This window comes from Hyla sarda, chromosome 4 (assembly GCF_029499605.1).
Source record: "Hyla sarda isolate aHylSar1 chromosome 4, aHylSar1.hap1, whole genome shotgun sequence".
Lineage (NCBI taxonomy): Eukaryota > Metazoa > Chordata > Amphibia > Anura > Hylidae > Hyla > Hyla sarda.
The window spans coordinates 410,451,251-410,469,683 of NC_079192.1; the positions used below are offsets into that span (position 1 = coordinate 410,451,251).

Genomic DNA, 18,433 nt, shown 5'->3' on the forward strand with positions numbered 1-18,433 from the left:
CAACTGCGTCTTTTCTCTTTACACGCACAAATTTTGAGCGAGTCCTGATTTTACTGCCCAAATATACAACATCAAGGAGGACACTTAAAATGTTCTAAGAATAAGTCCAGCAATATGTAAAACATATTTAGATTAGACTCTGATCTGTACAGACTGGAGATCTGTAGAACTGTGTAACATTTAAACTCCTGCTGTTCTTGATGAGAAAAGGAGATTGCACCTGTGTAGTGTAACCATGGTGACCATACAGCTAAGAACATACCACTGTATGTGCAGGGAGGGAGAAAGAGGTACAGCTGTTAGGTCTATGTATATGTGTGATCATGTGTATGCAGCAGAGCTGAGTGTGTGATTGTGTGTATGCAGCAGAGCTGAGTATGTGATTGTGATATGCAGCAGAGCTGAGTATGTGATTGTGATATGCAGCAGAGCTGAGTGTGTCATTGTGTATTTGCAGCAGAGCTGAGTATGTGACTATGTGTATGCTGCACAACTGAGTGTGTGATTGTGTGTATGCAGCAGAGCTGAGTGTGTGATTGTGTGCATGCAGCAGAGCTGAGTGTGTGATTGTGATATGCAGCAGAGCTGAGTGTGTGATTGTGATATGCAGCAGAGCTAAGTGTGTGATTGTGTATATGCAGCATAGTTGAGTGTGTGATTGTGTGTATGCAGCAGAGCTTAGTGTGTGATCATGTGTATGCAGCAGAGCTGAGTGCCTGATTGTGTATATGCAGCAGAGCTGAGTGTGGGATTGTGTATATGCAGCAGAGCTGAGTGTGTGACTATGTGTATGCAGTAGAGCTGAGTGTGTGATTGTGATATGCAGCAGAGCTGAGTGTGTCATTGTATATGCAGCAGAGCTGAGTGAGTGACTATATGTATTCAGCAGAGCTGAGTGTGTGATTGTGATATGCAGCAGAGCTGAGTATGTGACTATGTGTCTGCAGCACAGCTGAGTGTGTGATTGTGTGTATGCAGCAGAGCTGAGTGTGTGATTGTGTGCAAGCAGCAGAGCTGAATGTGTGATTGTGTGTATGCAGCAGAACTGAGTGTGTAATTGTGTATATGCAGCAGGGCTGAGTGTGTGATTGTGTGCATGCAGCAGAGCTGAGTGCGTGCTTGTGTGTATGCAGCAGAGCTGCGTGTGTAATTGTGTACATGCAGCAGAGCTGAGTGTGTGATTGTGTATATGCAGCAGAGCTGAGTGTGTGATTGTGTGTATGCAGCAGAGCTGAGTGCCTGATTGTGTATATGCAGAAGAGCTGAGTGTGTCATTGTATATGCAGCAGAGCTGAGTGAGTGACTATGTGTATGCAGCAGAGCTGAGTGTGTGATTGTGATATGCAGCAGAGCTGAGTGTGTGACTATGTGTATGCAGCAGAGCTGAGTGTGTGATTGTGTGCATGCAGCAGAGCTGAGTGTGTGATTGTGATATGCAGCAGAGCTGAGTGTGTGATTGTGATATGCAGCAGAGCTAAGTGTGTGATTGTGTATATGCAGCATAGTTGAGTGTGTGATTGTGTGTATGCAGCAGAGCTGAGTGTGTGATTGTGATATGCAGCAGAGCTGAGTGTGTGATTGTGATATGCAGCAGAGCTAAGTGTGTGATTGTGTATATGCAGCATAGTTGAGTGTGTGATTGTGTGTATGCAGCAGAGCTTAGTGTGTGATCATGTGTATGCAGCAGAGCTGAGTGCCTGATTGTGTATATGCAGCAGAGCTGAGTGTGGGATTGTGTATATGCAGCAGAGCTGAGTGTGTGACTATGTGTATGCAGTAGAGCTGAGTGTGTGATTGTGATATGCAGCAGAGCTGAGTGTGTCATTGTATATGCAGCAGAGCTGAGTGAGTGACTATATGTATTCAGCAGAGCTGAGTGTGTGATTGTGATATGCAGCAGAGCTGAGTATGTGACTATGTGTCTGCAGCACAGCTGAGTGTGTGATTGTGTGTATGCAGCAGAGCTGAGTGTGTGATTGTGTGCAAGCAGCAGAGCTGAATGTGTGATTGTGTGTATGCAGCAGAACTGAGTGTGTAATTGTGTATATGCAGCAGGGCTGAGTGTGTGATTGTGTGCATGCAGCAGAGCTGAGTGCGTGCTTGTGTGTATGCAGCAGAGCTGCGTGTGTAATTGTGTACATGCAGCAGAGCTGAGTGTGTGATTGTGTATATGCAGCAGAGCTGAGTGTGTGATTGTGTGTATGCAGCAGAGCTGAGTGCCTGATTGTGTATATGCAGAAGAGCTGAGTGTGTCATTGTATATGCAGCAGAGCTGAGTGAGTGACTATGTGTATGCAGCAGAGCTGAGTGTGTGATTGTGATATGCAGCAGAGCTGAGTGTGTGACTATGTGTATGCAGCAGAGCTGAGTGTGTCATTGTGATATGCAGCAGTGTTGAGTGTGTGATTGTGATATGCAGCAGAGCTGAGTGTGTGATTGTGTATATGCCGCAGAGTTGAGTGTGACTATGTGTATGCAGCACAGCTGAGTGTGTAATTGTGTGTATGCAGCAGAGCTGAGTGTGTGATTGTGTGCATGCAGCAGAGTTGAGTGTGTGATCATGTGTTTGCAGCAGACCTGAGTGCGTGATTGTATGAATGCAGAAGAGCTGAGTGTGTAACTGTGTATATGCAGCAGAGCTGAGTGCGTGATTGTGATATGCAGCAGAGCTGAGTGTGTGATTGTGATATGCAGCAGAGCTGAGTGTGTCATTTTATATGCAGCAGAGCTGAGTGTGTGATTGTATATGCAGCAGAGCTGAGTGTGTGATTGTGTGTATGCAGCAGAGCTGAGTGTGTGCATGGTCATGCATACACATAATCACACATTCAGCTCTGCTCCATACACATGCCGCACATGAATTTCTGATACATGTACATGATCACACACTCAGCTCTGGTACATGTACACAGTGAGGGGGGTGCGTTTCTATATTTGCACAAAATTTATCAAAGGACGTGCACAACTTTTGTAAATTTTGAGCAAGACTGTAAATTAGAAAATTAGACAGCAGTGTAGAGGGGTAGATCTGTGAATACAATAGACACCTAATGATAAATGTCCCCCCATGGGTTTATTCTATGCCCCCACAGTAGTAACAATAGCTCTCATGTCCAAATAGTAGTTACAATAGATCTCTAGTGCCCCCATAGTTACAGTAGCTCTCTAGTGCCCCCATAGTTACAGTAGCTCTCTAGTACCCCCATAGTTACAGTAGCTCTCTAGTGCCCCCATAGTTACAGTAGCTCTCTAGTGCCCCATAGTTATATTAGTTCTCTAGTGCCCCCATAGTTACAGTAGCTCTCTAGTGCCCCCATAGTTACAGTAGCTCTCTAGTGCCCCCATAGTTACAGTAGCTCTCTAGTGCCCCCATAGTTACAGTAGCTCTCTAGTGCCCCATAGTTACAGTAGCTCTCTAGTGCCCCCATAGTTACAATAGCTCTCTAGTGCCCCCATAGTTACAGTAGCTCTCTAGTACCCCCATAGTTACAGTAGCTCTCTAGTGCCCCCACAGTAGTTACATTAGCTCTCTACTGCCCCCACAGTAGTTACATTAGCTCTCTAGTGCCCCACAGTAGTTACATTAGCTCTCTAGTGCCCCATAGTAGTTAATAGCTTGCTAGTGCCTCCACAGTAGTTACAAAAGCTCTGTAGCACATTAGTTACCACAGTGCCCCCATAGTAGTTACAATCTCTCTAGTATCCCCAGAGTAGTTACAATAGCTAACTAGTGGCCCCTACAATAGACCTCTAGCGTCCCCACAGTAGTTATAGAGTAGTCACAATGGGGGAGATTTATCAAAATCTATGCAGAGAAAAAGGTGCCTAGTTGCCCATGGCAACCAATCAGATCGCTGCTTTCATTTGGTTGATCTGATTGGTTGCTATGGGCAACTGGGCAACTTTTTCTCGGCACATGTTTTGATAAATCTCCCCTAATATCCCTCGTGGCCCTACACTAGTTCCATGTCTTTCATATTAGGTAAAGCCTCAGCAACCTATGAATCCCTTTCTCCAGCGCCCCCTGCTGGTGTGGAGGAAGCACCTGGGCCATTTCCCAATAAGCGCCAATCTCTAACAAGTTGTTCCCGTCCGATCCTCCATTTTTCCTTTCGCCTACTTGGTCCCATAATGTCTCCAATACCCGTCTGTTACCTGAGGCGTAACTTGTAGCTTGTGGGCCCTAATGCAAAATCTGCAACAGGGCCCCATGCGCCATTCCTAATACTGGTCTGTTATGGGGCCGAGGTGTCGTGGGGCCCCCTTAGGCACCAGGGACCCGATGCGACTGCTGCCCCTATAGTTACTTCGCCATCATCCTAGACCGCCACCCCTTCAGGTCTGACTGTGGTGGTTAATGTAGCGGTGTATGGACGCCCGCCCTGATTACACGGGCAGCCGAGTGCCAACAGCGAGGGGCGCCGCACCTCCCCGCTCTAATCAGGATAAATCTAAAGTTGCTCAAGAACAATGATGACTAATTTACTTATGCAAATGAGACTAATAGGCCGAGCGGCAGAGAGAAGTCAGGTGACCGGTGAAGGTTCGGACATGGCGGCAGCTGAGACAGTCACCTTCACCGGGGATCCGTCTCCGAAGCCTTTTATAGCGACAGGTATCATCCTGTTATTAACAGCGGCTCCATGTCTGGTAATCTCTGCTCTTTAACCACCAGCGGCGGAGATAATCCCGGATACAAACCTCCGACTCCATCCACAGGAGACGTCCCCAGCTGTTCCATAATAAAAGCCTTAACCCTATAAGTATCTGAGGACCTCATCACCTACCTGCAGGATCCGGCATAGACTCAGGGAATACTTAATGCAGTGTTTTCCAAACAGTGTGCCTCCAGCTGTTGCAAAACTACAACTCCCAGCATGCCCGGACAGCCGTTGGCTGTCCGGGCATGCTGGGAGTTGTAGTTTTGCAACAGCTGGAGACACACTGTTTGGAAAACACAGTATATACCGATCCTGAGATATATACACTGTATTATACTCCAGAGCTGTACTCACTATTCTGCTGGTGAGGTCACTGTGTACGTACATTACATTACTTATCCTGTACTGATTATGAGTTATATCCTGTATTATACTCCAGAGCTGTACTCACTATTCTGCTGGTGAGGTCACTGTGTACATACATTACATTACTTATCCTGTACTGATCCTGAGTTATATCCTGGATTATACTCCAGAGCTGCACTCACTATTCTGCTGGTGAGGTCACTGTGTACATACATTACATTACTTATCCTGTACTGATCCCGAGTTATATCCTGTATTATACTCCAGAGCTGTACTCACTATTCTGCTGGTGAGGTCACTGTGTACATCCATTACATTACTTATCCTGTACTGATCCTGAGTTATATCCTGTAGATCTTTTATTAGAAAAATATAAATCATAACAAAAACACAAAACCAGCACAACTTGGCCATAACTGAAAACAGCAACATGAAATAACATAAACCAAAACTTTACATTTAAAATAAAAGAACATAAATCCTGCCTAACCGGCCAGCCCAGTTTTCCTAACAAAAAGAAACACACCTTACATAACCTAATATCTAACAACACACTCACATGCATACTCAACTTACATAACCAAAAAAGAAACATAAAAATAGCACTATTTAGCTGTAACTCAAAAACACCCAGACTTGGGAAAAACACAAACACACAGAAAACACAACAAGCACTCCCACTACACACCACACCCCTTTTTTTTATGTTTTTTTTTTTTTTTTTTTTTTGTATTTTTTTTTTTTTGTAAACTATTATTATTTTTATTTTTATTTTTTTATAATAACACTAATAATAATAATAATAATAATAATACTATGCCACACACATGCATCACAGATCCATAACTTTACAAAGGCATAAAGATAAATTAATCTACAACTCAAAAAACACCCAAACTTGGGAAAAAATCACATATTACAAACCGAAAACACTCCCACTGCACACCAAATGTTATATATATATATACACACACACACACACACTTTTTTTTTTCCCCTTCCACACACACATATATACATTAGTTTTCTACGTTATCCCACAAGACCTAAACCACAACTGGATACAAAAATTACTACAAAAATAACATCTGGTTCGACTGCCATATCTATCTCTGCTATAAACACAATATAAACAATATATAATTCACAAATCAAGATAAAAAAAAAATAAATAAATAAATAAATAAAAAAAAAAAAAAAAAAAAAAAAAAAAAAAAAAAAAAAATTATAATTAATATATATATTTTTATAGTAATTACATGTAATGTACACAATTTATACATATAAACTATATACACTATATACACACCTATTATTATACAGGAAACACACCTAAATATACAATAAAACATCCTACTCTAAACTATCCCTTCACCCACACCACCCGCCCTTCTGTACATGGGTCAGAGTCCACAGTTCTCAATGTCCAGCCACGACTGACCGATGCCAGGTCCACCAAAAGAAAACCACCACCCACCAAATACACCCACCCAACCTAGAACTCCTCCCAACCAACTTAACCATAACCAACTTTATAACATACATAAACAATATAACTCACACTAGGCCCAAGTTCGGTGCCTGTAAGCCCTTCATAACCTAAACATCGGAAAACAAAACAAAAAGCTATGGTACACATGCATTAGCCCACCACCAGGAAGAAGGATGGCAATCCTGATACATACAAAAATTTACATACTTTCCCTAACACCTCCCTACCTCTCACCCTACCATTATCCCTAAAATAGAAACTGACCCTACTATCACCCTAACCCTGTCCCCTTACATCACTGTCCCTAACCAAAACAAGGGTACTCTACCCAGAAGGTCTAGTACCTAGGGCACATCAAAAGAAAACCCTCTCCATAGGAGAGAAGCCCTACTGGTACCAAGACTGCCATACTCCAAAGACCTGATCTTCCCGAGGTCACCGGTGATATTCCTACAGACCTCCACCTCGGAGAGGACTTTACGCTGCGTAGACACTAAACACCGTGCGTTCCACGTGTGGTACCTAATCACTAAGCTAACTAAGAATAAAGTGCCCCGGTCTCGACCACCCAGGTTCCTGAATGCCCCATAAGCCCACTCCGGGTAGGTAAGGCCGGCAAGTTGACTCCAGCCAATGGAAGCGCCCACCCTGTTGTAAACCCCTATATTAAAGGGACAATGAAGGAGGAAATGGTCCATGCTTTCCAGCGTGTCCACACACTCTTCTCGGGGACATCCCCGGTCATCAGATCTCCTACACTTCAAATTGTCCCTCACATATAGCTTCCCCTGAAAGGAGCGCCAGGCCAAGTCCCAAAACTTCTGGGGGATCCTTTTCATGTTTAAAAGAAACAACCCCACCCTCAGATCCTGACCTGGGCAGTCCCTGAGCGCCAGAGGCTTCTGGAAGTGGGTCAACAGAACCCGTTTGTCAAGGAACTGCCTTGACTGGGTCCTGATCTCCCACACTCCCAGACCCCACCGACGTATCGCCTTCAGAGTCGGGGTAGCATAAGCCGGAAGATATCCATGGGGCGTACGGAGGTCCTTCACTTGCCCTCCTGTCTCCCATTCCTGGAAGAAAGGCCGAAACCATTCCCTGCAGGAGAGTACCCACGGAAAAGCCCTCTCTGACCAGAGGTTTGAGATGTTGGCTTTCAAGAAGGTGTTTGTTAAGAACACCACAGGGTTTACCATAGATAAACCCCCTAGTCTCCTCGTGCGGTACGTAACCTCCCTCTTGACTAGGTTCATCCTGTTCCCCCATAACAGTTGGAAAAACAGGCTGTAGACCCTAGTGTAGTAAGCCTCTGGCAAGATACATACGCTGCCCAGGTAGATAAACAAGGGGAGCAGGTACGATTTGATCAGGTGTACCCTTTCCCTGAGGATCATAGACCAACCCTTCCACTGGTTCACCTTCTGAGTGGCATCCTGGAGCTTACCATCCCAGTTTTTGGTGGGATAATCATCCTGGCCGAATGTGATGCCCAAAACTTTTGCTGATTCTTGGGGCCCCGGAAGGGTGTCCGGGAGATCAAATGTGGGATCCCCCCCTCCCAGCCAGAGACTTTCACACTTATCCCGGTTGATCTTAGACCCGGAAGCCTCCGAGTAGCGGTCCACCTCTGACATCACCACATCGACCTCCCCCCTCGAGGAGACGAAAATGGTGACATCATCAGCATACGCCACAACTCTCTGGGCGACATCCGGCTCCGCCAGACTCATCCCGACTCCCGCCAACGGTCCACAATCTACCCTCCGGACGAAGGGATCGATTGCGAACACGTATAACAGCGGGCTCAAAGGACAACCCTGACGGACTCCGGACCCAACCTCAAAAGAGCGGCCAGACCAACCGTTCACCAGCGGGAAACTCTCTGCCCCTGCATACAAGATCTTGAGCCAATTAACAAAAGTACTCGGTAAGCCATATCTTAGAAGGACGGACCAGAGGTAGTCATGGTTCACCCGATCAAATGCTTTTGCCTGATCCAAGGACAGTAAGTACCCCTTCCAGAGACCTGCACTGCTCCGCTCCACTGCCTCCCTGACACTGAGGACAGCACTTAACGTGCTTCGGCCTGGAACAGAGCAGTGCTGGGCCCCCGAAAGGAGTCGGGGTGCAAAATCCACCAACCGATTAAACAGTATCTTGGCCAGAAGCTTCCTGTCCGTATTGAGAAGAGCTATGGGCCTCCAATTCTCAATCCGGCTAGGATCTTTACCCTTTGAGAGAAGAATCAGGGCTGACCTCCTCATTGACCTAGGCAGAGTGCCCGAGGAGAGACACTCATTGAATACCACAGTCAAGAGGGGAGCTAAAGACTCCTTAAAGGTCTTGTACCACTCGGATGTTAAGCCATCCGGACCTGGCGACTTCTTGGGGGCAAGCACCTCGATCGCCAGTCTCACTTCCTCTTCCTTAATCTCTTCTGCCAAAACGCCAAGAGAGGGGTCTACCCCTGGCTCAGGAATGGTTTCAGCCAGGAAAGCCGACATCTTGTCCCGATCTAGATCCTTCCTCCCCAAGAGGTGCAAGTAGAAGGATCTGACGACCTCCAGGATCCCTGATCTGGACCGATTCAGAGATCCCGTACTATCAATCAGTCCTGAGATGATTTTACTACTCACTGACATCTTGCAGTTTCTGTAAGGGTCGGGCGAGCGGTACTTCCCAAAATCCCTCTCAAAAACCAAAGATGCGTGCCTATCGTACTGACACCTCATCAGCAAGGACTTCACTCTGGAGATATCCTCCCGGCTACCTCCAGTCGAGACGAGAAGCTCGAGTTTCCTCCTCAGACCCTGATACAAGCGATACCTGTTCAGGGACCTGAGGCTCGAGAGCTGGCGGAAGAACCCCGCAACCCGCTTCTTGAATATCTCCCACCACTCTGACTTACTACTACAAAGGTCCAGTAAAGGTACCTGACTCTGAAGAAAATCCTCAAAGGACTGTCTTACCTCCGCTTCCTCCAGGAGGGACGAATTCAGTTTCCAATAACCTTTACCCATCCGAGGGGTCTCTGAAACATTCAGGGAAAACAAAATCATACAGTGATCGGAGAACTCCACCTCAACCACGGACACTGCGGAAGAGACGGCTTCCTCCTTTAAATAAAACCTGTCTATCCTAGACCTGCAGCTACCTCGATGATAGGTGAAACCCGCGTGGCCTGAGGGGCTCCGGATGTGGGCGTCCTCTAGGCGAGCTTCCCTAACTATATTATTGAGAGCTATGCTGTCGTAAGCCAGCGGACCATTGGAACCTCTCCTATCTTGGGACCTTGTGACAGTATTGAAGTCCCCTCCAAAGATCACTTGCCGGCTAGTAAAAAGGAAGGGCTTGATCCTCATAAAGAGATCTTTGCGGCCCCACTTGGTTTGTGGGGCGTAGATGTTAATGAGCCGGAGCTCCTGTCCCTTCATGAGGACATCTAAGATCAGGCACCTCCCCATTTCTAACTCAATAACCCGTCTGCATTCAACCGGAGCGGTAAAAAGGACCGCCACCCCACTATACGGCTCAGCCGCAAGAGACCAGTGGGAGGGCCCGCGCCTCCACTCTCTCCTGGCTTTTACCAGGGAGGCTAGATCTGACAACCTGGTCTCCTGCAGATACAAAATATCGGCTTCAACACGGCCGAGAAAATCAAAGGCTGCGAATCTAGCCGTATCCGACTTTATGCTGGCACAGTTAATAGATGCCAGCGTCAATGGGGTGAGTGCCGCCATCATGGGTGATTGAGTTAGACGGCCCTAACCCCTCATTTCTGTTTTTTTTTTTTCACCCCCTCATCCCCAGATGAGGAGGCTTCTTTCCCTTTGGACCTCTTTTTAGACTCTGACTGGTCCATTTTTGAATCCCCATCTCCGCCTGGCTCTGGTTTGGCCCCATCCCCTGAGGAAACAGCCCCATCAGGACAGGGCCCAGTTCCCCCTGGAGGCTCCCCCACTTCAGGCACCCCATCCTCGACCCCCCCCTCCAAGGAGGGGGAGGAGATGGCATCGAGTACAGAGTACCGGTTAGACAGATCAATCAGAGGGGGGGCAGGTAAGCTTCCGCTTGGGACCTGGTCCGTAGCACGGGGACTAGAGGGCTCCGACCTCTTCTTTCTCCCTTTACTGCCCTTCTTTTTTGGCCTCTCTTCACCCTCCTCATCCACACTTTCATAGTGGGAGGAATCGGAAAGATCGGCCTTGCTGCCTTCTTCTCTACAGATTCTCCCCATTTCCTCATCCAGCATATTCTCCCCCAGGGCCTCAGCAGTTTCAGGACTAACCTCTGGAGCAGGGCCAGAAGCTACCCCTGCCACATGGGAACTCTCCAGTTCCCTGCTCCTTCTCCGATTAGCCTCCCGCCTCAGCTTGGCGGGACTTTTCCTCCTCACTGACCCTGTTGCACCTTCACCTGCACTCGTGCCCTCCCCAGCTGAGGCAACATTACTGCTCTCCCCAGCCAAGGTGACCGTCGCACGGGCAAAGGCGCTAGGACAACGGCTGAAAGGGTGTCCTAAGACACCACACAGATGACACCTGATCTGCCTACAGGATGCGGCAAGATGACCTACCCCACCACACAGAGCACAGACCTGCACGGTACAGGCTGCGCTAAAGTGAGTGGGGCTGCCACACCTGTGACAGACCTTGGGCTGCCCCTGGTAGAAAATTTGGATTCTGTCTCTCCCAAGAAAAGCAGCTGATGGGATGTGGGCAACAGTGCTCCCCGAACGCTTCAGTTTGACGGAAAACGTCCAGGCCCCAGACCAGATCCCATGTTCGTCGTAGTTCTTTTTCGGCATGTCCGTCACATCACCATATCTGCTGAGCCAGGTCATGATATCATAGCATGAAAGTGATTCGTTACGTGTCAAAACGGTCACTTTCTTGACCAAATTCTGACGGGATATCGCCTTTACGGCAAAATCCCGCCAGCCGGGCTCGCTTTTCACCACCTCATAGTTCGACCAGAAGAGTTCCAAACCCTCTGGCCGAACGAAGCTGATGTCAAACTCGGAAGTACCGTAGGGGTGGATCAGGGCAAAGATGTCACTTGCCCTGAATTCCATCCGGAGGAGGAGCTCAACCACCTTACCCCGAGGCGGACACGCATCTTCGCCCCTCCACACTAAACGGACCACATTCCTACGGCCACTTTCCTGCCCGGATGTCGGAAGGGACCAGACCACCTCCCCGTTTTGTTCTCGGAAGGCGCCTAAGCCGTGTCTTTCTATCCAAAAAGACAGGTCAACCTCACCCCTCCCCTCTACCTGGATAGACCTGTCTCCCCTACGTAGAGCCTCCAGGAGGCGCTGTTGCAAGTGACCCCCAGAGCCAGATGGAGATGGGGATCCCCCTGATCCCCCGGCAGTGACGCTGGCATAGCTTCTGGGAGAAGCAGCCACTGCCGGGGGGGCAGTCGAACCAGAAACCAAACCAGGACCCTTATTCTTAACAGAGGTGTCAGCCACCAAACCTCTCTCTGCCATTCCACTACCACTCCTCACCTGAATTTCGCTAGCACCCCTCTCTTGCACCCCATTTGCACTCCTCTCTTGCACTCCACTTGCACCCCTCTCTTGCATTCCACTTGCACCCCTCTCTTGCACTCCACTTGCACCCCTCTCTTGTACACCACTTGCACCCCTCTCTTGCACACCACTTGCACCCCTCCCTTGCACACCACTTGCACCCCTCTCTTGTACACCACTTGCACCCCTCTCTTGCACACCACTTGCACCCCTCCCTTGCACACCACTTGCACCCCTCTCTTGTACACCACTTGCACCCCTCTCTTGCACACCACTTGCACCCCTCCCTTGCACACCACTTGCACCCCTCTCTTGTACACCACTTGCACCCCCCTCATCCACACTGCTACCACAACTCCTCCCATGCACACTACCATAACTCACATTCTGCACATTACCATTTTTGCTTTCACTTTCACTCTTGCCTACACTCTCCCTTGTATTGCAGGCTGGGCTGGCTGGGTCTTTTGTTTCATGTACAAGGGTTGCCGGTTTTAGGATTGGCGCTGTAGAGTTCTTCCTTACACTCTCCTGGGATGCAGAGACAGGCTCCGCCTCTGACATGGGTGGCCACGCCCCCCCACAAAATGCTGTACATCTTGGCGGGAGCAGTCCCTCCAGACGCACTCCCGCCCCGTCAACGTCACCTAGGGGACCGCCCCCTGAACCAACAAGGTCCGGCGCCCGGACACTCTCCCCCTTCACAGGGGAGTGCCCTGCAGCGCCAGGACCTGTACCGCCCACTTCAACCGAGGGACCGCCCCCCGGACGGGTGAATCTGCCGCTATTTTCTGGTGCCTGGACACCCTCCCCCCTCACAGGAGGGTGCCCTTTTTTTTCTATAGCACCCGCGGCCATTTTGGGTGCACTACTGTATCCCCCATGCTGGCCCCGCTCCACTACAGAAACGGGGTCTGGCAGATTGGGGGACCCAGCACCCTGAGCTGACTTCTCAGCCGACCCAGGTTGCTGGAAAGAAGAAAATACAAATTTCACTCCTTGTGCCTTCTTCCTCTTCTTGCCCTTCACTTTCTTCCTCTTCCCCTTCTCTTCTGGGCCCAAATCATCACCAAAAGTGAAGTTCTCCAGACGGGTGGGGGACTCCTGCATAACAATCGCACGCAGGAGACCCCCATCTGCCAAGCTGCTGCCATCACTGCAGTCACTGCCATCCTCATCATCCTCACTGGAGGGAGGTAAGGCCACCTGAGCCGGGTTTATGTAGTCCTCACTGAGGGTAAGTGGGGGGTCTGGGGTAACAGTGGTGGTACAAACAGAACCCGTGTCCATATCCCCCTCACTCACATCCCCCTCCTCACCTCCCTCCATCTCCTCCTCCTCGCTCTGGCAGTCATCTTGGTGACAATCTTTTTCTGCACCTCTGGAGACCCCCTTTTTGGGGAACCTCTCTTCATTTAGAATCTTCTCACTGAAGAAGCCGGCTCCAGCCACAATGTCTGCTCTCAGCTGCACAATCTCCTCCACCTCTTTCTTTAGTGCTCTCACCTTTGCAGTGAACGCTGCTCTCTTGCCCTTGGCTGCTGTATCCGCCTGGTAAGTTGCAAACTTAATGTCTTCTCTTAGACCTCGTAGCTGTTTCCCAAGCTGTTCATATTGGGCCATCTTTGCCTGGATTCTAGATCCGAAAGTCTCCAGGGATTCCCTTGGCTCCTTTACCCCCCATTGCTGGGGTTCTGAGGAGCCTGAGGTAGAAGCCTTCACTCCACTCCTCTGCCTGGATGAGCTTCTTTTCCCAGAGGAACTTTTGCTGGAAGCCTTGCAGCTCCCAGCTGGGGATGGGGGAGGGGGCCCCACATGGCGATGGGCCCTGGTGGATCGTCTCACCCCATCCTGGCTGCTGGCCGTCGCATTTTCCTTTGCACCCACCGCCGGCCGGGTACGGGGAGTGCAAGATGAAGCCTCCTGGGGCTCCATAGCAGGAAAACCCTCTACCCAGGTATCTGCCACACACCTGGGGAGGGGTGGATGGAAATCACTGCTTCACTGGAAGAGTCTGGAAGTAACAGGAGCTCAGACACACCCAACCTCTCTCCAGAGCTGTACTCACTATTCTGCTGGTGAGGTCACTGTGTACATACATTACATTACTTATCCTGTACTGATCCTGAGTTATATCCTGGATTATACTCCAGAGCTGCACTCACTATTCTGCTGGTGAGGTCACTGTGTACATACATTACATTACTTATCCTGTACTGATCCCGAGTTATATCCTGTATTATACTCCAGAGCTGTACTCACTATTCTGCTGGTGAGGTCACTGTGTACATCCATTACATTACTTATCCTGTACTGATCCTGAGTTATATCCTGTATTATACTCCAGAGCTGTACTCACTATTCTGCTGGTGAGATCACTGTGTACATACATTACATTACTTATCCTGTACTGATCCCGAGTTATATCCTGTATTATACTCCAGAGCTGTACTCACTATTCTGCTGGTGAGGTCACTGTGTACATACATTACATTACTTATCCTGTACTGATCCTGAGTTATATCCTGTATTATACTCCAGAGCTGTACTCACTATTCTGCTGGTGAGGTCACTGTGTACATACATTTCATTACTTATTCTGTACTGATCCTGAGTTATGTAATGTATTATACTCCAGAGCTGCGCTCACTATTCTGCTGGTGGGGTCACTGTGTACACACATTACATTACTTATCCTGTACTGATCCCGAGTTATATCCTGTATTATACTCCAGAGCTGCGCTCACTATTCTGCTGGTGAGGTCACTGTGTACATACATTACTTATCCTGTACTGATCCTGAGTTATATCCAGTATTATACTCCAGAGCTGTACTCACTATTCTGCTGGTGAGGTCACTGTGTACATACATTACATTACTTATCCTGTACTGATCCTGAGTTATATCCTGTATTATACCCCAGAGCTGTACTCACTATTCTGCTGGTGAGGTCACTGTGTACATACATTACATTACTTATCCTGTACTGATCCTGAGTTATATCCTGTATTATACCCCAGAGCTGTACTCACTGTTCTGCTGGTGAGGTCACTGTGTACATACATTACATTACTTATCCTGTACTGATCCTGAGTTATATCCTGTATTATACCCCAGAGCTGTACTCACTATTCTGCTGGTGAGGTCACTGTGTACATACATTACTTATCCTGTACTGATCCTGAGTTATATCCTGTATTATACTCCAGAGCTGTACTCACTATTCTGCTGGTGAGGTCACTGTGTACATACATTACATTACTTATCCTGTACTGATCCTGAGTTATATCCTGTATTATACTCCAGAGCTGTACTCACTATTCTGCTGGTGAGGTCACTGTGTACATACATTACATTACTTATCCTGTACTGATCCTGAGTTATATCCTGTATTATACTCCAGAGCTGTACTCACTATTCTGCTGGTGAGGTCACTGTGTACATACATTACATAACTTATCCTGTACTGATCCCGAGTTATATCCTGTATTACACTCCTGATCCAATAAAGATAGCAGCAGTATACAGATAGAGCTGGAAGAGTGTGTGTCTCCAGCTATTGCAAAACTACAACTACCAGCGTGCCCGGACAGCCGAACACTGTCCAGGTATGCTGGGAGTTGTAGTTTTTACAACATAACACTGTTTTAGGATGTTGGGCCACAGATTCTATATAAAACTTTCCGGCACAGAACGTTCCGTCAGTCATAACCTTAAGATTTGTCCTTCAGATCTGCGCAAACACTTCATATTTGTAGGGCACTAAACCGGCACCTGCTCTGGCTACATCTGGCCTCTTTATATCACCGCCTGTATACCTAGCTGATGGCACCGTGCCCCGCGCACTCAAAGCGTCTGCGAGATCTAAATTCCGGTGCCATGATAGGCATGAATTCCTGTAATTAGGTGGCAGGAGCGTTCCCAGCCTTGTTGTCATCCTGCTGCACCAGGCAATCAGCAGCGCAGGCGGGCGGTGGGCACCGGCGCCTTCTCCGCAGCTTTTGGCCTGGATCTTCCGTTGCTTTGGAGCTGGCACCGATGCCATCTGCTCTTCACTTGGTTCTTCCACGTAATGTATAATGATCCGGTGCCATTTATTCAGAGGGTTATGATTACTTTCTCTATAGGAGCCGAGAAGCAGCATGCGAGGCCTGCAGAAGGTTGGCACGGCTCGGTGGTATCTAGGGTGGAACGTAGATGGCACCGGTGAAAGTGTTTACCCAATGCAAGGTAACACTGTAAAAATGGTCGGACAATGCCAGAAGGATCAGCTGATCACATGTTGCCGATGATCCCTACGACAAGATCCTAGCTTGACGTGTTTAATTTTTTGACAGTGCCTCCAAAGGGGAAATGAGGTATTACACCGGTCCTAGTGAAACCAATAGGCTGTCTGGAGGACTGTAGAAAGTAATGGCTCTTTGTTCGAAGGACCTTCAAACAATCAGTTGATCACATGTTGCGAGTGATCCCTAGTGCAGGAACCTGGTACTACATGCTCAAATCTTTCAAAGAGCCTCCAAAGGGCCAATTAAAGGGGTACTCCAGTGGAAAACCTTTTTTTTTTTTTTTTTTAAATCAACTGGTGCCAAAAAGTTAAACAGATTTGTAAATTAATTCTAATAAAAAATTTTAACCCTTCCAGTACTTATTGGCTGCTGAATACTACTTCCTTTTTGGATTTCTCTTTCTGTTTGTCCACAGTGCTCTCTGCTGCCACCTCTGTTTATGTCAGGAACTGTCCAGAGCAGGAAAAAAATCCTCGTAGGAAACATTTTGCTGCGCTGGACAGTTCCTAAAATGGACAGAGGTGGCAGCAGAGGGCACTGTGGACAGAGAGAAAAGAAATCCAAAAAGAAAAGAATTTCCTTTGTAGCAGTCAGCAGCTAATAAGTACTGGAAGGATTAAGATTTTTTTTAATAGAAGTAATTTACAAATCTGTTTAACTTTTTGGCACCAGTTGATTTAAAAAATAAATGTTTTACACCTGAGTACCTCTTTAAAGGAATGGGTATGTTACCATAGTAAGGGGGTTGTTTTCTAATAGTTGTGGGTTCTGTATGATGTGGAAAAGGAGGAGGTTGTGTTATGGTGCCTGGTGGATGGTTGCGTTACAGGTGTATTGTGTCTTGTTATAGTGATCGGTGGTAGACGTGTATTAGAGGGTCAGGTGGGTTACAGCGGTAAGTTGGTGGTTGTTTTCTAGTAGTTGTGGGTGGTTCTATGACGTGGTAGAGGAGGGGTTGTCTTATGGTGCCCTGTGAATGGCTGTGTTACAGTCGTATGGCGGATGTCTGTGTTGTGACGGTAAAGGACGGTATAGTGCTTGGGGAGGGATGGGTGGAAGAGGGGTTGGGTATGTTACACTGGTACGAGGAGGTATGTCATACTGTAAGTGGATGGTTGTGATTTAGGTGTAGAGAGGTTACTGTAGTATTACTGTGGTAGTTGTGGGATAGCTGGGGTATAATCAAGAGGTTGTGTCTAGAGATGAGCGAACTTACAGTAAATTCGATTCGTCACGAACTTCTCAGCTCGACAGTTGATGACTTATCCTGCGTAAATTAGTTCAGCTTTCAGGTGCTCCGGTGGGCTGGAAAAGGTGGATACATTCCTAGGAAAGAGTCTCCTAGGACTGTATCCACCTTTTCCAGCCCACCGGAGCACCGGAAAGCTGAACTAATTTATGCAGGAAAAGTCATCAACTGCCGAGCCGAGAAGTTTGTGACGAATCTAATTTACTGTAAGTTCGCTCATCTCTAGTTGTGTCATTAGCGGATGGGTCTTTTGTATCCGTGGTCGAGGATGGGGTAACCAATCTGCATGGCTTCCCCAAAATACACATAGTAAATATTCAGGTTATTGGTAAATGCTGTTATTACGGGGTTAAAGCCGTCCCTACCTCTTACATGTACTGGCCTGTATCTACATAGAGGAGATGATGCGGTCAGCAAAGTGCTGGAGACTGGAAACAAGCACCAGTGATTAACAGTGAACAGGAACGTAGAGAGACGACGGAGGGAGCCGGGTGATTCATCCCTCTCATCTCAGGAGGCGACACAGACGGCGGCCATGTTACTCCTATGAGAGGCGGCGCCATCACCCAGGACCCCGTCACCATCGGTACAATCAATGCTAATCAGATCTTCTCTCTTCATCTTTCATATGCGTAATAGACTCTGTATGGATTTTCACATTGATGTCAGAATTTAAAGGGGTACTCCGCCCCTAGATATCTTATCCCTTATGCTTTGGATAGGGGATAAGATGACTGATCGCGGGGGTCCCGAACAGCGGGACCCCCCCCGCGATATCCTTGCTGCAACCGGCATTCATTTAGAGTGTCGGGTGCAGAGACGGAGGCTTGTGACGTCAC

General features: G+C 47.9%; 1 protein-coding gene across 3 annotated transcripts in view; it reads right to left on the minus strand.

The window, feature by feature from the left end:
* Positions 1–18,433, minus strand: part of LARGE1 (LARGE xylosyl- and glucuronyltransferase 1) — a 410,766-nt gene that overhangs the window by 157,765 nt on the left and 234,568 nt on the right. The gene's annotated exons all lie outside the window — the stretch shown is intronic.